Here is an 18186-nt window from a genome sequence, read left to right on the forward strand (position 1 = left end):
CAGCTGATTAGTGGCAAAGCTGGAACGCAAGTAGCAAAGTGCTACACACAGATGAGAACCTGGTAAATACTTTGATGTTGATGAAGTGTTGGAAAACAAATATAGCTTTTCTGCTTCTGTTGAAAAAAATGATTCCAATTTAACTGAAAAACACACGCTAGAGTTCAGAGAAAGGAAGATGTTTTCAGTGCAAATGACCCTGGACTCGATGTATTTTTCCCTCTCCCCCTCAGAGGTGGTCAATATGTGAAAGAAAAGGCTTGGGCACCAGTCCTTGGAGATGGTCACACCACTGGCTTCTGTTGGTCAATCTCTTTGGTCCGAAAAGTAAAGGGAAGTCAAGGGGAGCAGAATTTAGTCACCACCATCCAGCCTATGAGCGCTCACAGTGGGGAGACAGACGTCTCCTGCTTCCGTGTATTCAAATATAAAACACGTGCACTTTATTTTCACAGGCAATGTTCAAGAGCATTGCAGGGCACAGGCCATTTTTGAAGACATATTTTAAAAATTAAAACCTATGTTGTCTTCGTATTTGGGCTACCTGCTATTTCTTTTCTCATTTGCCCTTCCTCCATTACTTTGAATTACCCATTGCATATAAGGCAGATTTTATTTCCTGGAGGAATATGGCTCAAAAAGGTATTTTTTCTTTTATTCATTCAGTCACTGAACAAATATTCTCTGAGCATCTAATACATCAAGCCCAACAATCAACAAAGATCTGGTACCTATCTTCATGAGGTTAGAGTTAGAGAGAAGACATTAGTTAAATAAACATACGTCTATAATTATAAATTATATGAAGTGCTATGAAAGAAGAAAAAAGGGAAGGATGAAATACTTTAATACAGGAAATCGAATGTAGATTGAAACCTAGGAAGAGGACCCTCTGACATTTAACCTGAGCTCAACATCGGGGATCTTAGCCAGAGCAGCTATAATAGAATGAAGAGGGCAGAAATATTTGAGAGACTTCTATGTACACTGAATTAAACTAGGTTGTCAACAATGATAGGCAATTATGAAAATTAAGGATAATTGATAACTAAATAAGAAAGTAGGGGTAAGGTGAAAATGGAGCATGAGATTTATTCATATGACATTGGATTATTTTGAGTGAAGCAGTTAGGTACTGGGTTTGCTCTGAGGAGAGCAGTCAACCCATCGTGCCAAGCCCTGTGCTTGGTATTCAAGTGCAGACTCAGAGTCCTCTGAATGGCACAGTGGCTCTGGGTCACCTGTTCAAGCCTCTTGAGGGTCTTATCAGGGCGATAGCTACCCTAGAAAGACCACGTTATATGGCCAGCCCAAATTAATCCTGGGGAAACTAATGTGGATGCCAATTCTCCGCAAAATCCGGTAGGGCTCATGTAATTTCATTACATTATTCGCCATAGGAAAATAATAACAGTTTTCTGTGAAGTATTGATTTGCAATACTAGGAAAGCAAGTAACCTGAAATATTAAAGTACAATTATTAAATAACTATGCTCATTCAGTCACAGATATATTCATTGATGTCAATGATCCAAAGCATACAACATGATTAAATTGGCCATGGCTGGCTAACATGGTATTTTCAAATGTCTTCGCAAGGGATTCTGTAAAGACAGACCAGCCAGTTATTATGGTGGACATTTAATGATTAGTCTCTCTAGGACTCCTCCTCTTTTCTGAAAACGGAACTTGCCATCTTTTGGAGGGGAACTGTTTCTCCCCAGTCTTTTATGCCCCAGTTCCAATAATTAGCTTCAAAAGATTGCTGCCCTCTTCTTTCATGAACCCCGTCCTTGGACACAGTAATTGTCCTTAAGATTGGCCTATGACCCAATCTGAGCCAAGTCTAGTTTTTCACCCTCCTGGTCATAATAATTTGTCCAGGAATTGGACAGGTAATCCAAAACAAGGCCATCTAATGGTCCTGAGATTTTTCAGTTGTTTCTGGGAGAAAAGTGCCTTCCTGTAGATGACAGTGCTGGTAAGATATGCTGCCAGGAGCTATTGGTAGCAGCCATGGTTCTAGCTTCATAGAGAAAGCTGGTCTACAGAAAAAAAATAAAGATGAGTCATGAAGTCCTGAAAGCATGCTGGTCCCAGTTCCAACTTCTGAATTCCCTGGAGCAGGCCTGGTTCCTGTATGCTTGAGGCTTGTGGTACAGCTGCTTTTCAATTCTGTGAACCTTCCAATCAACCAATAAACACTCACAAATAAATGCTTATTTGACTTGAGTTAGAGTTGAAGTTCTGCCTCTGGAAACCAACGGGGGTCTGACTGAAACATGATCTATCATTTGTTAAGTCGGCTGGGAATACCCCATCCAAGGTACTATACTCTTTTCTACTCATGTAGATATGAGTGACATAACACAACACTGCTGCGCTTACCAACTACACAACGGAAGTGAGAAATAGATCTCTTTCTCTGGCCCATTTGAGCATCTTTGAAAGATTCTTTTAAGAGAAAAGTGCAAAAAAGGACTTTAGCACAATACAGCATGACTGCAATTACTTTAGGAGATGAACAGTGTCTCATGGAGTTGGGGGAGGTAACTTTTGATTTGCATCAAGAAGGATGAGTAGAAGTTTGCTAGGTAGACAGCAATCTAGAGAGAGGAAAAGACATATGTAAAAGCTTAAGGGTACATCATTTGTGCAACTTCAAGAAAATAAATGTAAACATTTTTACAAACTATTTTCCATCTCAGGGTAGGAAAGTCAAAAAATGTTTAATTGATGAGAAAGTCTGCTTTACAATAAACAATGGAAATAGCAACAGTTAAAGCTGGGTCCCTTGATTATGAAAAACTATTCTGCATAAAAACAATGTAATGAATTTGATCTAGTTCAAACCAGAAAGGATCTTCCTTAAGGCATTGTGCTCTTTCCCTACAGTAATAAAAATGTACATTAAGATTCAGTCCCTGGAGCTCACATGGAGACCATATAATGAGTACACAAATAGAGCCATACAAAGGAAAAGGTAATCCCATCTATGTGGGGAGGTCAGTTAGGATACTAGGGAGAAGAGAATTTAAGGTGGTACTTGAAATGTTGGGCGAATTTCCTCAAGTAAGAATGAATTAGAACAGAAGTTCTCAAAGTGCGGCCTGGGGACCTATGGTGGTCCCTGGGACCCTTTCAGATGAGCCATGAGGTAAAAAATTATTTTCCTAACAATCCTAAGACTTTATATGACTTTTTTCTCATTCTCTCACACGGATACAGTGGAGTTTTCCACTATAAATTTCGAAAATCTACATAATTCAGGAAACCAACATTATTTATTTATTTATTTATTTATGGCTGTGTTGGGTCTTCGTTTCTGTGCGAGGGCTTTCTCCAGCTGCGGCAAGCGGGGGCCCCTCTTCATCGCGGTGCGCGGGCCTCTCACTATCGCGGCCTCTCTTGTTGCGGAGCACAGGCTCCGGACGCGCAGGCTCAGCAGTTGTGGCTCACGGGCCCAGTTGCTCCGCGGCATGTGGGATCCTCCCAGACCAGGGCTCGAACCCGTGTCCCCTGCATTAGCAGGCAGATTCTCAACCGCTGCGCCACCAGGGAAGCCCACCAATATTTGTTAAATGATCATTGCGTGATGTTACAAAGTCACGCATGGGTAAAAGAACCCTTCAAATTGCAAGAGATGCCAATGAATTTTGATGTAACAAGGTTTGAAAATTCAATTGCTCTGGTTTCAAATTCCACATAACAATAAACTTTATGAAACTATGATTTGTCAAGTTTCGGTATAGTATCATAGAAAATTATGCACAATTACCTTAAAAGGCTTTTAAAATAACTCTCCTTTTTCCAACTGTATTTTTGTGTGAGATCAGATTTTCTGCACATATTTCAACTAAAACAATAAACCCCAGCAAGTTGGGAAGATGAATTTAGTTATCTTCTATTAAAGGAGATATCAAAGAGATTTATAAAAATGCAAAACAATGTCTATTTTCTCAATAAATTTTTTATATTGGAAAATATCCTTATTTTCACAAAAAAATGGTTTTTGTTGTTGTTGTTAACTTGTGTTATGGGTTGAAATGTGTCTCCCAAAAAATCCTAACCCCCAATACCTGTGATGGTGATTTTACTTGAAAACAGGGTCTTTGTAGATGATCAAGTTAAGATGAAGTCATTAGGGTGAAACCAAATCCAGTGTGACTGGTGTCCTTATAAAAAGGAGAAATTTGGACACAAAGGCAGACAGACATTTGCGTTTCTTACATTTCCTACAGAGGTAGGAAGATGATGTGAAGATACAGGGAGAATATCATCTGCAAGCCAAGGAACAACTGAGGCTCCCAGAAGTTAAGAGAGAGACACGGAACAGAACTTCCTCACAGCCCTCGGAAGAAACCAACCTTACCTACACCTGGATTTTAGACTTCCATTCTCCATTGTCTCTGTGAGACAACAGATTTCTGTTGTTAAGCCATTCCTTTACACCAGCACCAGGAAACTAACAGCCTGCAATGGTTTATTATTTTTAATGAATTTATAAAAACATTTATAATTTCCCAATTTTAATTTCTAATATCATAAATACTGACACACATAAAGCACACAAACAAAAGCTCTCTGTGTCCTCACTAATTTTCAAGAGTGAAAAAAAGGTCCTGAGACCAAAAAGTTTGAGGGCCACAAGATTAGAGGATTCCCAGTAAAGGGGCAACATAAGCCAATGCAGTGCTTCCCAAATACCAGTCTCCTGGCAGCTACATCAGAAAAAAACAACAGACTCCAGGGCTTTCTCCGTACCGTCGAATCAGAATCTTCAAAGTTCTGTCCCAGGAAACCATATTTCTAACGAACTCCCCAGCTAATTCTTATATGGAATCGAAGGCTTAGAGGCAGAAATGCTCAAAATGAGTTGAGAAGTATTTCATCCAACTCCTCTGGTTTGCAGGGAAAGAGACACACTCAAGTTAGCTCAAGGAATAGGGGAGTTTATTGCAGAAATACCCTTGGCACCACCAGGGAATTAGATCTTTCACAAAACAGGTGCTGTAATAGGTCCCCACCTCAGAAAGAACTGGGAGATCACAATATCTCCAGGGATGCCAGCAAGCAGAAGTTCCTGGCTCTTTATGTTCTGCTAACAGTATGACTATGCTTTATGACTACAGGACTCTATACCCTCCACAGTCGGCTTCCTGCTGTCCTTCCTCCAAATATCTGCTTCTTCATACTTCTGGCTGCCCGTGACTTTCGCTTATGATGCCTAAGTTCACCTCAAAGCAACTTTTCAGCTTCTGCTTTATTGTCAACTGACAGATTCCTTTGTCTTTCTTCAGTTCAGTCCCTGAGATGGAAAAATCTAATTGGTCCAGTTTGTCTCCTAGCACCAGAACATGCTCAGATTTGCAGGAGAGCTTATGGTGTTGCTACCCTGGAATCAGATGCCCACATCTAGTTTAATACTCTGGAGCACAGGGCCCAGATAAAGTATAAAACATGATAATCAATCTAACAGGCACTGTAGGCAGGGCATTTTCCCCTTAGATGGGGCTGTGAGCAGCACAGTTATGCAATTATCATCTTCAGAACAATTTTTGGTTTTGCTTTTACAATTCCAAACACTGATTTAAATCTTTATCAAGATCACCAATTATTAATATAACTGATTTGACCAACTCAAATGATTTTTTTTAATTATTATTTATTTATTTTTATTATTTATTTTATTTATTTATTTTTGGCTGTGTTGGGTCTTCGTTGCCATGTGTGGGCTTTCTCTAGTTGCGGCGACCGGAGGCTACTCTTTGTTGCGGTGCATGGGCTTCTCATTGTGGTGGGCATGTGGGATCTTCCCGGACCAGGGCTCGAACCTGTGTCCCCTGCATTGGCAGGCGGATTCTTAACCACTGCGCCACCAGGGAAGTCCCAACTCAAATGATTTTTTGACATAAGCATGACCGAAGCTAAAGTGATGGGTTGCTTGATGATAATAATGATGTTATGATGAGACTTAAAGATCCTGAAACTACTATCTATGCATTTTCCTCTGACCCTCTAATTTATTCATTATTCATTTGCTAAGTAACAATTCTAGTTCTCATTCTCTTCTTCCTGTGTCTTCATTCTTTCTTACCCTATGAAGCCCTCTGTCTTCTTCCTCCTTTATTCTACCCGCCTTGTGGTCTTAGATTAAAAACAAACAAACAAAATGAAGTTCAAGGCACTTTATAATTCCATTAGTTTTACATTAGAGTTTGATTTGGTTCTTGAAAAATTTTATGAAATGGCTTTGTCCTTTGCTTCTTTAAAGAAGGAAAAGACATAAAAATATTAAAGTATCATAAATTTAATAACCACTGGGTATTTCAATTATTTGGGTTGTCACCTTAGAGCAAACTGTAATTGTTGAGATAAGGCAGATACCCTTTCTTTGTACATTGGTATCCATGGACTTCAGCACGTGAGATAGTTTAGTTTTGTGTTTAGGTAAATTATTTGTGTGTGTGTCATTGCATAATTTTTTCTGTGTGCTTGTGTATATGTTTGCAGTTTTCTTGGTGTGTGTGTGCGTGTCTCTCAATTGAACAAAATTGCATTGTTTTCTTATGTTGTACTGTATACTTTTCATTTGTTGCTCTGAACTGAAAGAAGATCGTTTCTATTTTGATTAAATTGTTGGATTGCTCAAAAAAACAAGCAGAAACATCTCCAAGATTTTGTTGAATCCAATTAGTTATATGCAACTTGTAGTACATCTGATTCTTATTATATGCTTTTGTGTTTTCTCCAGTAAATCAGTTGAAACTAAGTGACTGTGGCATTTGACCTACATAGTGAAGGTGTAGATTCAAATGTGCATGTTTTACTGTTCTTTGTCCTTTGCATGTTAATATTCTTCTTAGGACACCTAAAAAAGTAATGTGCATTTTTGTATGTATGATAGCATATAACAGGATAGTGTGTTAACTTCTCTTTAGGGAGTAACATTGATTCAAGTTCACTTAAATCAACTAATGTTTCCAACTCAAACAAACAATTCATTTATTTGTAACAGAAATTACTGGCTCACAAAACTCCAAGTGGAGAAAAGCAAAAAACTTCAGGAGGTTACATCAAATTAAAAAGCTTCTGCATATCAAAGGAAACCATCAACAAAATGAAAAGGCAATCTACTGAACAGGAGATGATATTTGCAAATCATGTATCTGATGAAGGGTTAATATCCAAAATGTTTAAAGAACTCATACAACTCAATAACAACAAAAAAAAAAATCTAATTAAAAAATGGCAGAGGATCTGAATAGACATTTTTCCAAAGAAGACATACAGAGGGCCAACAGGCACATGAAAAGATGCTCAACGTCACTAATCATCAGGGAAAGGCAAATAAAAACCACAATGAAATGTCGCCTCACACTTGTCAGAACGGCTATTATCAAAAAGACAAGCAATGACAAGTGTCGCAAGATGTGGACAAAAGGGAACCCTCACACACTGTTAGTGGGAGTGTAAATTGGTGCAGCCACGATGGAAAGAGTATGGGGGTTCCTCAAAAAATTAAAAATAGAACTACCATATGATCTAGCAATTCTATTTCTATTGGTATCAATTACAAGAAAACAAAAGATTAATTCAAAAAGATATATGCACCCCATGTTCACTGCAGTATATTTTCAATAGCCAAGAGATGGAAACAACCTAAGCGTCCATCAAGGTATGAATGAATAAAGATGTGGCATATATATACAATGAAGTACTACTCAGCCATAAAAGAAGAAAGAAACCTTATGATTTGCAACAAAATGGATGGAATTTGAGGGTATTGAGTGAAATAAGGCAGACAGAGAAAAACAAATACTGCATGATTTCACTTATATGTGGAATCTAAAAAACAAAACCAAAAAAATAAAACCCAGACTCATAGATATAGAGAGCAAACTGGTGTTTGTTTCCTCCCTAAAAGAAGGAAAGTTGGGGGAGTACAAAAATGGGTGAAGGGGGGCAAGAAGTACAAACTTCCAGTTGTAAAATAAATAAGTTATGTGGCTATAATGTACGGTATGGGAAATTAAGTCACAAACGTTGTTTTAACTTTGCATGGTAACAGATGGTGACTATACTTACTGTGGTGACCATTTCACAATGTATACAAATGTTGAATCACTACACTGTACACATGAAATTAATATAATATTGTATGTCAAATATATTTCAATTTAAAAACCTTCAGGAAAGGTTTGATCAAGGTGTCAGCCCCATTTCTCTACAGTTGTTCAGACTCTGCCTCCTCCGTGTGCTGAATCTGGCTTCAGGTCACCTTCCTCCACCTTCCTGAGGCAAAATGGCCTTAGATTCTCAAACCACCTCACACACAAGAAGTGAGAATTATGTCCTCCCAATCATTGAACAAAAGTCATCATATTCTCTCTTAAGGACCAATTCTAATCCTGTGTCCACCTCTGAACTAATCTCAGTGACCAAGAAAATCATATGCATTGGTTGGCTTAGTCTTAGTTGGGTTGTATTCAAGCTGGCTTCCTCTCTCTTGGTAGCAAAACGGCTATAACAATTCCAGGCCTCACATCTCCAGACCACCCATTTAGAAGATGCTTCTAATTCTACAACTGACCTAAGTTTCACTCTATTTATCATATGCTCACCTGTGAACCATTCACTACAGCAGCCAGTGGTGCAGAATTACTCTAGGGTCAGGCCCTTCAATGTCCACCCAATAAACTAGAGCTGAAGATCAATCCTACATAAACCAAATGCAGCTCTACAGTGGGGCAGAGGTGAAGTGGATGCTCGGGAGCCAATCAGCCATGCCCTCCACACCAGTGGCCATCTCTCTGCAAGTGGATACTGCCTTCTCCCTCCTCTATCCCACGTGCACCTCTCCCAAAGATACATGCTCCCTTGAAGAACACATCCTTGCCAGATATACAGAACTCGTTTTCAATCAAGCCTACATGACTTTAAGTTGAGTTGACTGTAAAGAAATCTGCTGGATATGCCAATCCCAATCTCTCAATTTACCCCTCCCCATCCCTTCCCCCCGGGTAACCATAAGTTTGTTTTCTACATCTATGACTCTGTTTTGTAAGGAAGTTCATTTGCACCCTTCTTTTTTAGATTCCGCATATAAGCGATATCATATTTGTCTTTCTCTGTCTGACTTACTTAACTCAGTATGACAATCTCTAGGTCCATCCATGCTGCTACAAATTACACACTACTATATATAAAATAGATAACTAATAAGGACCTACTGTATAGCACAGGGAACTCTTCTCAATACTCTGTAATGACCTATATGGAAAAAGAATCTTAAAAAAGAGTGGATATACGTATATGTATAACTGATTCACTTTGCTGTACACCTGAAACTAGCACAACATTTTAAATCAACTCTACTCCAATAAAATTAAAAAAAAAAAAAAAAGAATCTGCTGGAGAAAAGTCAGTATAAATGCATTTACTCTACTTTTCTCTCAAGCCCAGTAATTTTTTTTTCGAATCATAAAAGAAGACAGTCCAAGACACGATTCTCCACACATCCAATTACTTTCAACATTTTATTACTGCTTTTCAAATATTTTCTTTCTACCTATGCATGGCTCCATTTCGAACTTTTTATTTATTTCTGTGTCTAAAATGCAGGCCTTGCAAAACATAATAACACCTCAAAAACATTTCACAATCAGGCAGTGCTCCAGCACCCATGTTTTTAAAATCAGGCTGTTGTGAATTCTCCAAGAACTCCAAGAACAACTATGAATTGCTTCCTTGAGCGCTCTCACAGGTGCACAGGAAAGAGTCCCCGCCAGCAGAACAGGAGGTGCCAAATCGAGGACAAAAATTCTATCTCCAACCAAAAAGACATTCATGGGGGTGGGAGGGGCCGCTATCAGAAATGGCCTGGATAAAGCCTTCTTGACCTATACAACCAGAGAAGGCATTACCCCAATGTTTTCAGTCTCTGCTTTATTTTCCAGGGACTGAAAAGGTTTGCCAGGAGCACCAGAGAAAGAAAAATATTCTATCAGTTGCCATGTAAAATATTTATGAGAAAAGTCGAAGCTTTTGGAAACTCTTTCCATTCATACATTTCTTCATAATTGTAAGAAATGTTGAAACTTTGAAAAACAAGTGAAATTTCTGAAAATACACCTCTATTTCCAAAATGATTACACCTTAATAAAGGTTAGACTTTTTAGGTCAACTTAAAGCTTCATGGAAAAAAATTTCTTCTAGGAGACCTTCATTAGCTGCCATTTTTCCTTAGGGGTCAAACAATCTCAGTATCACTAAAGTACAATACTGTATGGAAATTTTTTTGCCTCTGAAAGCTAAAATTTAAAAGCAAGATCCATACATAGTATGGATGCTCCTGGAAGAATATTACAGAATGCCCTACGCAAGCAGCTGGGCATGCAAGGATCACCTCTGAAACCCTGTCTCTCACTTGTCCTGAGCCAGTTTTCTATCTATGCAATTCAACATCCACAATTCTGCACACATCCATAACTATTATATGCGCTCCTCCATTTTCCAGAGCCACGCTGTGTAATATCCCTTTTCATGTTTGTTTTGAAAGCTAGAAATTGGGTTCTTTATACGCTGTATTTCCCACATGGCATGTGTGGGGTAGGATGTGTATTGAAAGTTTTCAACTAATCCCTACTGTGGTACAGGTGGGTAAGAAACAGAAAATGATTGCTGGAAAACTGCAGCCCCAAAGGGCATATGTTTACTCACTTAAACATTTCTGAAAATTGACGCTGGGTCATTATTCCTATTTCCATTTTAGGTGGAGATGATTAAATCATTCCGTCTTGATGATTGTTATGTTGCTATGTAAACTTCCCTAGCATCGTTGTTGTTTGTCTTAACTGATTCTGAAAGACTAATCTAGTTTCTATTTGTAAAAAGTTTCTGGAAGTTTCTTTCAGTCTAATAAAATCTTCTAAAAATAGGAAAATGTAGGAGCAGAAGAAGCCATTCGTCTCCAAACTTAAGGGAACTGAGAGCCAAGGACCCCTCCAGAGTTCAGAGAAAACTGAAAGACATAGGAATCAGATACTTGGAGACCCAAATATTAGGCTTATTACTTATGAAAAAGGAAAAGAGAAGAAGGAGGAGGAAGCAGGGCTGTTTGGGAGGATGTGGCTTTAAAGTTATGACTGAAAACGATGATACTTCACCTTTGAACTTAACACGATTGTGCATTTCTCTGGTCTCCGGAGCTGGGCAAATACAAACCCCCTAGCCAGCAGTAGACCAGAATGAATGCACGGTGTCTGCAGTATGACAGATGTATAAAAAGGAGAGACAGAGACAGAGAAACAGAGAGAGAGAAGAGGAAAGGGCTCTATCATGTTCTTTCTTCCAAACTAACCCATCAGAAAGCCCCTCTTTATGCCCTGGAGACCAATGAAAGTGGGACAGTGAACAACAGGGGCTTTCCTCTAACACACGACTCCCACACCACGGAAACGCGAGGCAGTGCAAAAGAAGGTTCTCATCTTAACATCTACAAGCTCATGAACATTACAAGAAATTTCCCTTGCCCTAAAGACCTGAATACAGTCAACATGTCACCAAGACTAGCAGTGTACTCACCTTGAGAAATTGCCGATCAAACAGAATTACGAAAACGGAAAAAGAAGGCAAGAAGCAGTGAAACAAAATTGCCAGGCAGTCAAAGAACTGAGACGATTCCCTGATGTTCCCTAGAAAATGATTTAACTTGTCATGCAACCTCCCATCGTGGTCTCTCTCCACCTGGATATTTAAGCTCAGTGTTTCAAATAAGAGGGTTTGTGAAACTGATCCCGGGGAGCAGACATGCGTCAGAGGACGCTGACACTGATGCTGGTTCCTCTCTTTTTCTCTTACACACGGAGAATGTGCAAGCACAAATGTAGACGTTGGGAAAGTGGCCGACATGCAAGCAATCAGGAGGAAGTGGGGAAGTAACAGGTTAAGTCAGGGAGCACAGGCGTTTCGGGCACAGAGGTCCTCCCTTCTAACTACAGTAGGTGGGCTTTTTGGAAAGGCTGAAACTAAGAAAAGTGGACTCAGGTTTCAGTAGAAGAACAGACCAACCTTGATGGCAATTAAGTCTCATAGATTAAAATCCCATTTTCCTCCAACAGGAACTCAGTGAGAAGGCCATGTGGCCCCAATTTGGGAGAAATGGGAGAAGTAAACCATCTCTGGGTCCCACTGAGAGCTGGTATAATAGGCTATCCAAAAAAAAGCACAGGGAGATCAACACATATCTAAGAGTACTCTGAAATTCCTGTACGGCTTGAAAGTGTAGTGCGAGAAATAGTGAAATAATAATTTGAGGCTTTTGGGTTTTGGTTCCAAAAGATGCAATATTGAATGTAAAAACGTGAAACATTTGCCAAAGTGAATTTCTTAATTATTTTTATTTACTTGGTCTTTAAGCCATTGAAAGGAACAATAACCTGGAAATAATTTTGGCATAAAAAATGTACGGTCACAGAGCTTTCAGAACTCAAAATTCCCTTCAGAGAAGAAAACTGAAGCCAGGAGAGAAGGTATGGCTTTCCTAATTTCACACAACTCCTTAACCCAGTGTCTTATTGAATATCCACGTCTACCCCCTCCCAGGATGGCTTTTTTTCTGCTGCAGGACTTCAGAAAAGCACCCACCTGTGCGGTGCCTGTATGAAGGCACACCCTCTCCAAGGCCCCCAGTATGAAAGCCCAATTGTTTACAAGCATTGTTTCCATAATATCAGGCAGAGACCACACACTGACAATTACCATATGCCCAAGGAAGCAGTACTTGTGCAGGAAAGCAGGATATTGACTTGGTTAACTGGCTTTTTATTCATTTGTCTGTTTTTCCTGACAAGTTTGTTTTGAGTAGTTGCATTTCCTTTGATGGGGGGTTCAAGGTAATGAGACCAATTTCCAAAAGTCACATATTAAAGGTAGGCTCAGGACCTCGTTGGCCTGCCTTACACTTGCAGGTCTAATGGAAGTCGAACAGGTGGACTTTATTGTCCTTTTCAGAAAAGCCATCACAGGCGGGGGCAGCATGCCAAGTCTCACAGTTTCATGTCCATAAATGTGCATACATTCCTGTTTATGGTCCCCCTGCACGAATCAGGGATTATTTCATTCTGAAGCATGTAACATTTCATGTGAATTCCACTTTTTTTGCGTCTTGAAATATATCATTCATAGAAGGTATATTTCTCATCTGATATCCGCAGTGGAATTTATCTAGCATTTTAACAATTTTGTTACGATGGACTTTTTAAATTATTATGCTTCAGATGAGTCATAAATCAGAAGACTAGACTTTAGAGGATCCAAACAGTTGAGCCAGGATCTAATAAGACTGTACATTTCTCATCTTTATTAAGTTTGGTCTTTACAGCTGACATGATAAAAATTTGGAGAGTACTTCAAAGTAAAAAGTGTCAGTGTCTAATTTTAAATAAAGATAAAACTTTGAAAACTCCTAATTATACCTTTTTAGTTCCATGGACTTAGTGCATATTAAATGTGCTGCATTCAGCACCTTCTGTGAACAGAACAGAGTATGTCTACTGGAAACCAGAGAAAACAATCCCTGAGAATTCTGATCATCCAAGGAGAGAGTCATCAATTTATGAAATAAATTGCCTCACCCTACAATTTCCCAGGGTGTTGCTAAACATTCTTTAAGAAGAAAAAGATTTCAATAATAAAATATTCAAAAATAAAATGTAAAATGCTTGAAGTTTTAAAAAGTCAAGATATTTCTTCATTGCTGAAGGTCTCAGAACCATCTGCACGTCGGGGGTTGGGGGTGAGTGGGTATGTACATTGTAAATCTCCAAGATGAGTGTGTGGTGAGCAATTCCCAAAATTATCTAGAAATTTCCTTCCTACCACTTTTTTTTTTTTGGAGCAACTATTAAGCAGTGCCATGAAAACTCATGCAGAAAAACAGATATTTTGAATTGAATTCAATCATAAAGGTTGTTTTCATGTTTTTAAACAATGCCCACTCAACCCTCCAGGGTTATCAACTCCTTGGGGGCAGCAGATGCACCTTATAATTCTTTGTATTCCCTGCTGTGTTTCTAGTGACCCACCTAACCTCATTCATTTCCTCCACTCTCCCTCTCATTCACTCCCCTTAGCCCCCCTCAAGGGCACCAAGCCTACCCTTGGCTCCAGATTTTACATTTTCCATTCATGTGCTTTATACCTTCTTCCCAAAGATAGTCACATGACTATTACCCTCCTTTCATCCAAGGCTCTACTAAAATCACTCCCTCTATTATTAATATTCCTTTTCCCCTTTCCCTGTTTATTTTTTTCTCATAGCACATAACACTACCAGACGTGGCATCATCTATGTACCTATTCCTTGATTGTCTCTATCCTCACACCCACTTCATGTGCGCAGGGACTCTGCTTTGTTCCCTGCTGTTCTCCTTGTCCCTAAGGCCTTGCCTGTTACATACCTGGATATAAGTAAGTAGTTACTGAAATAACAAACCAAAGAATCCTGCAAGAAAAAGAGGAAGTAGAGGAAGGCCCAATGTTTTACTGCATTATAATCATTTCTATTAAAGGAGCTTCAGACTAAGGTCTCCCTAACCCTACTTCACAGATAAATATATAAATTTTTATCTATATAAAAATATGAATACAAAAATATATAAATTTTTAAATTAAAGATTAACCTTTGAAAACAAAAGATTATGGAAAAGAAGCATATTAGTAGAATAGCATGTACTCTACCTGCTGGATGTGAGAGGAGGTCTTTTGGAAGGCATCCTTTGTCAACTCATTGGCTGGAATTGATCATGCATATTTCAACTTCATTTGTTTTCTTTTCTATTGGCTTTTGACAGTAGCTGGTGGCAACACAAGGGAGCAGTGAAAAAACAGGACTAGGGTGGCTGTCCAAAAATCTATGTTCTACCCACCAACTTTGTCACTAAGTTGAACAAATCATTTAAACTCTCTGGATGTCCTTTTTCACCTTTCATCTATTAACAAGGTCCATGGAACACAGATTGGAAAAATTCTGCTTTATAAATATGTTAATGTCATTAGTCTTACTTAATTGTTGATGTGATCTAGGCTCAGGTGAGTTTAGAAGATCTTAAAGAGCTAACAGGCTGTTATTGCAGAATTTCTCAGGGCCTTTAATATACTGACATATGTTATGACCCTCCAAGATATGGGATACAGTAACTAGAGCTCCCCAAAGGAACTCTTAACCAAGGAACACTTTTAACAGCTCCTAAGACATTCCTCCCTGGAGCAGCACTTTAGGAAATACTAGAAATGATCTCCAAGGCCACTTAATGTATTAACATTATCTGACCATGACACCATCATTCAAGGGACAATTCTAATGCTATTGAAGAAAGCCACAAACAAAGGAACTTTTAAAATATTATACTCACTCAAAACTTAAAACGACAAACAAGCAAGTAAAAATTGGGTTTTCATTTTACTAAAGAAGATATACAAATAATTAATAAGTGTATGAAAAGATGCTCAACGTCATTAATCATTAAGGAAATGAAAATAAAACCACAAGGAGATACTAGTACACACCCATTAGCATAGATATAATCAAAAAGATTAACAGTATACCAAGTGTTGGCAAAGATATGGAGAACTCAAAACACACAGGTTGCTGGTGTGAATGTAAAATGATGTGGCCACTTTGGAAAACAGGCAGGTTCTTAAAAAGTTAAACGTACACTTACCATACACCCAGCAGTTACACTACTGGTATCTACTGAAGAGAAGTGAAAATATATGTCCCCAGAGAAAACTTTTACTCAAATTTTCATAGTAGCACTATTTATAATAGCTAGCTAAAACCCCCAAACAATCAAAATGTCCATCAATTAGTGAATGGATAAAAATGCAGTTTATCCACACAATAAAAAGGAATAAACTACTGATATATGCAACGGCACGGCTGAACCCGAAAACATTGTGCCAAGTAGAAGAAACCAGACATAAAATACTACATGTAGTAAAATTTCATTTGTATGAAATTCCTAGAAAAGCAAAAGTATAAGCGATGAAGCAGATCAGCGGCTATCTGAGGCTAGAGGTAGAATGGAAATCCACTGTAAATGGGAATTAATAAGGACTCTTTACGGGGTGACAGAAGTGCTCTAAAACTGGATGGTGGTGATGGTGTACACTGTCTAAATTAACTAAAAATCATTGAACTGTATTTCACAATGTGTGAATTACATAGCATATAAATAATACCATAAAAAATCTGTTAAAAATAACAGTTCAAGGGCCTCCCTGGTGGCGCAGTGGTTGCGCGTCCGCCTGCCGATGCATGGGAACCGGGTTCGCGCCCCGGTCCGGGAAAAAAAAAAAAAAAAAAAAAAAAAAAAAAAAAAACAGTTCAAGTACGTCCATATGCAAGGATGAAATCAGAAATACGACGGAAGATCTCGGTGAAGGACTTGTGTATTATTCTTGCCTTAAGACCATTCCTCCTAGAGTGTAGATATACACACACAAACACACACATCGTGGTGTAGTTACTTAATTAAAACAAGTTTTATTAGTGCTGATGACACCAGGACAGAAATGCTGCTCAATGACAAATATGCAAAACAATAAAGTCACTTCCTATAAACAAACAACAAAATCTTTCTACATATTTATATAACATATGTGTATATAACATGTATATGTATATATAACATATTATAGCTGTAACAATCTATACCTAGCTTTATATCCTTGTATGTGTATATGTCTGTGTGTGTGTGTGTATATATATATATATGTGTGTGTGTGTGTGTGTATATATATATATATATATATGTGTGTGTGTGTGTGTGTGTATAGATATATGTGTGTGTATTTATATCGGGTTGGCCAAAAAGTTCGTTCGAGTTTTTCTGTAAGATGTTACAGAAAAATCGGGACGAAATTTTTGGTCAACCCAATATATGTGAATTATATGTGTGTCTTATGTTCCCCTCTAGATAAAGCTAGGGGGAGCCACCAAAGACTCTCAGAAATCTGTGAGTCTTACAGAAATCTGATTTGCTGTGTTCATAATTGGGGCCATAGACCTTCTCTGAGGAGATGACATTTAAGCTGAGATTGAAATGATAAAAAGGAGCCAGCCATACAAAGATCCAGGAGAAAAGCATCCCATGCTGCAGGAAGGGGGAGTGTGAAGACCCTCAGTATGAACAAGTGTAGGGGTTCGAGGACAGAAGGGAGGCCACGCCAGTGCAACTGGAGCGTAAAGAGCCAGAGTGAATGTGGCATGTTGAAACTGAAGAGGAAAGGGGGCGGTTTAAATCATGCTGGGGTTTGCAGGCCTTGCTACGGCTTTTGGATTTTATTCCAAGTGCAGTGAGAAATCAGTGGAGGAGAGAGACGTTATTTAGGTTTGTGTTTTTAAAAAACCATTCTAGCTGCTTTGTGGGAGGCAAGAGTGACCCCTTAGAGAAGAGCTGGGAGACCACCGCAAGAGCCCAGATGAGATACCATAGTGATGGCACGACTGTGTTTGTCGAGTAGTATAATGGTTAAGAGCAAGGACGATGGCAACAAAATGATGGAGGTTCACATCTCAGCTCTGCCACCTCCCATCCAAGTGGCTTTGGAGAGCTTACTAAACCTCTGTGAGCCCCACTTTCTTCCTCAAGTTAATAAAAACGGGTAATACTAATATTTATTCCATATGATTGCCATGATGACTCAATGAAAGAGATCATCATACTAAGTGAAGTAAGTCAGACAAAGACAAATACCACATGATATCACTTATATGTGGAATCTAAAAAAAAATGAGACAAATGAACTTATTTACAGAACAGAAACAGACTCACAGACATAGAAAACAAACTTATGGTTACCACACACTACTATATACAAAATAGATTAAAAAAACAAGTTCCTATGGTACAGGGAACTATATTCAATATCTTGCAATAACTTATAATGGAAAAGAATTTGAAAAAGTATGTCTGTGTGTATATATATATATATATATACACACATATATACAGACATACGTTTATATGTATAACTGAATCACTTAGCTGTACACATGAAACTACACAACATTGTAACTCAACTGTATTTCGATAAAAAGAAATACATATAAAACACTTGGAATATATGAAGTGCCCCCAAAATGGTAGTGATTATGACCCTTCAAAATCCATTCTACTA

Source organism: Physeter macrocephalus, chromosome 2 (assembly GCF_002837175.3).
Source record: "Physeter macrocephalus isolate SW-GA chromosome 2, ASM283717v5, whole genome shotgun sequence".
NCBI lineage: Eukaryota > Metazoa > Chordata > Mammalia > Artiodactyla > Physeteridae > Physeter > Physeter macrocephalus.